Source organism: Phaseolus vulgaris, chromosome 5 (genome assembly GCF_051622355.1).
Source record: "Phaseolus vulgaris cultivar YP4 chromosome 5, ASM5162235v1, whole genome shotgun sequence".
Lineage (NCBI taxonomy): Eukaryota > Viridiplantae > Streptophyta > Magnoliopsida > Fabales > Fabaceae > Phaseolus > Phaseolus vulgaris.
The window spans coordinates 29,392,981-29,399,214 of record NC_143502.1 but is presented as its reverse complement, the minus strand read 5'-3'; positions in this window follow the sequence as shown (position 1 = coordinate 29,399,214).

The window sequence follows — 6,234 nt, the reverse complement described above, 5'->3', positions numbered from 1 at the left end:
TGAAACTCAGTCTTCTTGTGTTCTTCTGACCAAAACTCTAGTTTATGATTTTATGAGTTGGAGGTCTTATTGGATATTCTTTGTACATTCCTTCGTCCTAGGATTGTCCTCTTGATTGTGCCTAAAAAAATAAACAAAAGTCCAATTAGACCCATATTTGCAAATAAGTCCATAAACAAACTCTAGGTCTTCATCCTCCTTATTATGTGGTTGGATGTGGTTGGGGGCTGTGTCATCATCATCATCATCATTATTATTATTATGATATCCTCCTTCAATATTAATAAAATTTCTAAATACCAATTTAAATAATAGTTTCTATTATTTATAAATTTTATTAACTAATTTTTAAATTGGTATTTAATTAGCTACCAACTAATTTAATATAATTAATGTTTAAATAATATATCATTCAAAATTCAATTAATTAACAGAGTTAAATATCTTATGATGCTTACACATTGTCACGTTACTATATATAAGGATTGTGAATTTTATATAGATTTATTGGTTTGTGATATAAATTTTAAATATGCATTGTTTGCTTCCTTTTTATTTTCATTAACTTATTTTTTATTGTTTAAGAACTATGATATGGTCTACATTTCTCGCTAGAAAACTTCTTAACTGAAAAAACTTCAATCTTGTCCAGTTGAACAAGTGCTTATTCTTCATTTAGGTAACTAGAAGCATTAAAATTAAATTGTGCAATAATGTGCAATTAAATTAAATTATGCAATAATATGTATTTTTTTTTGTTTTTTTATCAGCAATAAACAATAAATTAAATATGGACCACTTCAAGGATGATCTAATCCTTATATAGATCCTCACAACACCAACTCCAGAACTACTTGACAAAATTACATCACTTAACCAACCTCATACAAACCATTGGATCAAGACACCAGTCAGAATAGAAAAAAAAAAAACAGAATGTGACTTAGAAGTAACCTAAGACCAAACCTTTAATTGAATCATAACAAACATTTCTAAACAATCAACCACCTCCATTTGACTCCATATAGTCCAAACAATTTCTGCATTCAAAAAACAAATTACGACAAGTCTCTTCCTCCACCCCACAAAGACTACACAAAAGGCTTTCAACCACAATCCCCCACACGTTTCTAAATTGGCCCTAGTTGCAATCTTATTTTCCAGCACCCTCTAAGTAGAGACAACTGCAAAAAACACACTTTACTCCTCCAAAACTTTTTATACACAAAGACATTCTTTCATTCGCGTGTCTTCCTTAAACAATTGTAAGCAGAATTCACCGTATAAACAGGGAGTTCTCCATCTTTCCAAACCCAATTGTCCTTCTCTTCCATGTCAAAACTCAACCCTTGAAGACCCTGAAAAAAATACACACCAAAGATTTTTGTCATTCAAATAGACTCATCCTCCAAATTAATTGCCACTCCCTAAAACTATTAATCCATTTTTCAAGCTCAACCATGATAAGAACTAAGGGAGAACTGTGATGAGATAGGGTTTTTTATTCAAATTGAGATATATGATAGTATTGATGGTGCAGGTGGTATATTGGGTTCACTGTTGCAGTATTATTCTAATAATCACTCTTGGGTATGCTTGAGCAGTTTATGATTTTATTGACTTATCACTGATTTGCATTTTATTGACTTATCACTGATTTGCATGAAAGTAACTTCAAATAGTCTACCCCATAAGCGTAGAATAGAGGGTGGATATTGTTTAAAAAAATTGAAATCTTAAATAGAAAAAACCTCATTAAGATTTATACTAGATATGAAAAGAATGTTATGGTGCAGATAAAAGATATTTATATTATAATTTATAGATAGTTGATGAGTGAAATGTTGGGGTAGAATAGTTATATATTCATGAGGAATTTCCCATGCACACGACAAACTAATAGGTAGTCCAACCCGTTTACCAACCAAAAATTTGATTTATGAGAAGATGGCCATATATGTACTAAGTATGATTAAGAATAATAACTAATTTATTTGGGAACTATTCTGCATCATCCCCCTAACTAATGTTTAACTGAATAGGATTAATTAGAATAAAATTAAATTTTTAGGCTTTTTTATTTCAATAAACAATAAATTTTACTCAAAAGATTGGAACAAAATTAAAATTCTTAATATCTATTTATAAATACGATCAATTAAATAAAATTAGAGTTTAATAAAGTTAGATTTTAGGATATTAATTAAATATTTTTTCCTCTAAAAGAATAAAAGAATATAGAGATGCGAATAGGTAGAATTGGGAGAGATAAAATACTTTTTTTTCCTAAAAAATATGAAGATACAAAAGAAAACACGGGTACAAAAAGGAAAAGCCTTTTATTTCCTTTAAATTTTCATATTCACTTCAATGTTTAACCATATATATAATGAGATAAATCCAAACACAGGAAGTTTTTAGACTAGCTAGTCCTAAAAGATAGAACCCAACACTGGTGGTTCCAACAAAAGAGCTTATACCTTTCTTTGTTAAAAAGTAGAAGAAGAAAACCTAATGTGTAATTTGCTAAGTGTGGATATTAGTTCTTGGAAAATAATCAACATTTGCAACAGTTTCTTAAAACAATTAACTATAAAGGCTCTAATTAATTTATGTATCAAAATATTTACATTTATGTAACATCAAACTTAAATTAAAAAAATAAGTTACTTCTTAAAGAATGTAATTACCTTCTTCTTCCACAAGCTTTCTTCATCCTTAACATAAGTCATTATATCGTTAATACTCTCCGAACCCAAGCCCCATATTAATATTGCAATGAAACTGTTGAGTTAACCACTAAATCAGACAAGTTCTTTGATCATATTATCATTTTTATTATACTTATTATTATTAATATTATTCATATTATTAATATTATTACTAATATTATTATTATTATTAATATTATTAATATTATTACTAATATTATTATTATTATTAATATTATTACTATTATTATTATTATTAATATTATTACTAATATTATTATTAATAATATTATTATTATTAATATTATTATTAATAATATTATTATTATTAATATTATTATTATTAATATTATTATTATTAATATTATTATTAACATTATTATTAATATTATTAATATTATTACTAATATTATTATTAATAATAATATTATTATTAATATTATTATTAACATTATTATTAATATTATTATTATAATTAATATTATATTCATATTATTAATATTATTATTATAATTAAAATTATTATAAATATTATTATTAAAATTATTATAAATATTATAAATATTATTATAAATATTATTAATACTATATTCATATTATTAATACTATATTCATATTATTAATACTATATTGTTAATATTGATAATAATAATAAGTATAATAAAACTCATAATCATACTAAATCATTTGCTTGGTGTAGTGGTTAAATTTTCTTTGAGTTATCAGAAGGAACCTGGCTTCGAAATAAAGGGGTGCCCTAGCGGCCGTTTGCACTCTGACGCTCAAGTCAATATTAGGGCAAAGAGACACCAAGTGTGTATATTAGCTTCAGTCTTAGAAACTGCCTGCCTTACTAGGGTTCTTAGCACCCTTTATATAGGCTAAAACTAGGGTTTACCTTTGTGTTGTTACCCTTGACTAGGGTTCCTTGGAAAATGTCCTTGCACCACTATTCATAGAATCTTAGCATATCTGGCACATGAACTTCCCTTAACTGGAGTGCAACGAATGACAGAGTGGTCGCTTGGGTACCAACTTGTGCACCTAATCTCTAGCGCCATCTGCTTCATGGTGCCCTAAGTATTCACGTGTCATGCATGTAGCTTTCCTGGAAACCCTAACCCTAGTGGGCCTTAGCGCCTCCTAGGATTATCCACATGTGTTGCTCCTTCATGCGTCATACACACCACATGCATAGATCCTTCGTCACTCAGGCTTCCCACATATCTCTTGTCTTTACAATGTGGCCCTCTACAACGTCCTGACGACCGATGTCCAATCTCCTCCCTCCACTGGCGAGGTTCGATATCAATCTCCAATATCGGGCTTAGAATATCAATCTCCAAAGACCAACCAATCCCCTGGTGGGTACGTCTGGGGTCCACCTCGTGGCTCCTCTTCCATCACCAAGCATCGGTGTGCGATGTTCGAGGTCAGTCTCTGGGTCGATGACCGAGGACTGGTCGGGACAACAGTCGCAAAAGGAATCATCTAGGTAACAAGAACCACCCAAGCAATAACAAAATGAAGATATTGATTATGCGTAGACTATTAGGAACTTTAAGTTTTCGATCTTGGATTATGTTAATAGTTTGTTTGGATTACAAATTATATTTCAAGTTCACTTGACTTCACTTATGAATTATGTTATTTTTACATACTTTTATGATAAGACTTCAATTTGGTTATGTTTGGATTTGAAATTAAATGTGTATTTTATTTTACGTTAAGTGTATTGGATGATGTTTGGTAATACATTGTTCAATAGTACATATTGGATGTATATAGGATATGTTGAATATTATACAGGTGTAAAACATTTAAAAGCAATTCATTTAAATCCTTGAATTAAGATTTTGATAAGTGTAGGATTACCTACAGATTTACCTATGGAATAGAGTTTGTGAGTAATGTGTGTAGATTTTACCTACGGACTGAAGTTGGTGAGTATTACCTACGGACTGCTGTTGGTGGGTATTACCTATGAACTGCTGTTGATGGGTATTACCTACGGACTTATGTTACCCACAGACTCATCATTCGTAAGTAAATTACTTACGTCCACATTACATAAGGATTTTCTTTCGTGGATAGTCTGTGAGTAATACTGATTTACTTACAAATTTTTCCTGTTATCTATGGATTTCTTCTGTAAATAAATCAGTTTTTTTTTTTCAGTGGTTATCGATATTAATTTTTATTTTTTTTAAATCCTTTATTAGTAGCATATTTTTGTTATAAATCATTATCAAAATCTTATTGATAAAAAAAATAGTTGTCTTTTAAAAATTGCATATCTAAACAAACAATAGACTCGTTTTAACTCGGTTTTATAGTGAAAAAATGGTTAAAGTTGTTTAAAATGTACAAGTGAGCAAAACTGAATTGGGTTGAGAGAAACTAATTTTGAGTACGAATTAAATGTGATCATAAACCTTAAACCTTCATTTCACATTTTAAAGTTTTAAAATAAATATATTGTACTCAAAACTAGCTGTGAGTAACTCCAAAAGTAGCAAAATAAGTCTTAACATTTTTAAAATTGTATTTAAGCAAATAGTTAGAGTTGTTTAAAATGTACCTCTACTCCTATTTATAAGGGGGAAACTATTTTTTCTTGTTTCTGTTTACATGAAACATTGATCTAAATGTTTTTTCGCAAATTAGTTATTTGTTTTTTTATAAATGAGAAATAGTATGAATGGATAAAAAGTGAATTGGGAGCCAAACATTCTATTACGTGAATCAAATAAAAGAAACAGATCTTGAATACACTTACCATTCTAATCTAAATTTATCATTATTTAACATGGGCATAACTCACAAAATCTTGGCTATTTCTTCCTGCACCTCCATAGTTTCTCCTTACACCCCATAAGTCAATTGAAAAAAAATATTTTTTTCTTAACAAATACATTTTGGATTCTACAATTTAGAAATGTATTTCTTTCTATTTACATCTCTGTAGAATTTGAAAGATAATTTTGGATCCTGAAATACCTTCTATATTTTATAATCTAGATTTTTTTTTTAAAGTACATTATGGATTTCAAAATCTGAAAGGTATTCCTAAATTCATAAATACCTTCCAAATTCTGTAATCTAGAAATACCTTTCAAATTCTATAATTTAGAACTTTTTTTTTTAAGAAAATCATTCTGAATTATAGAATTATAAGCTATTTCCAATCTAGAAATAGCTTCAAAGATTCTATAATCCAAAAATTTTCTGGATTACTCATTCCAAAATGAAAAACATTAATAAAATAAAGGGTACTTTTATATGTTAAGAAGTATGGGTGTCAAAAGAAATAGCCAAAATCTGTCAATAATCTAAAATATAGGATTTTTACAATGTAAAATCTTTCAACACCTCCACAGTTTCTTCTGGCACCTTCATAAATTTTTTAATTCCAAAAATATCCCTTGCAAATAGTTCTATGGAGACTTTCTTAATTACACAATCGGAAGTATACTGAAATTGATTTAATGTATTTTGGATTCTACAATCTAGAATACAAATT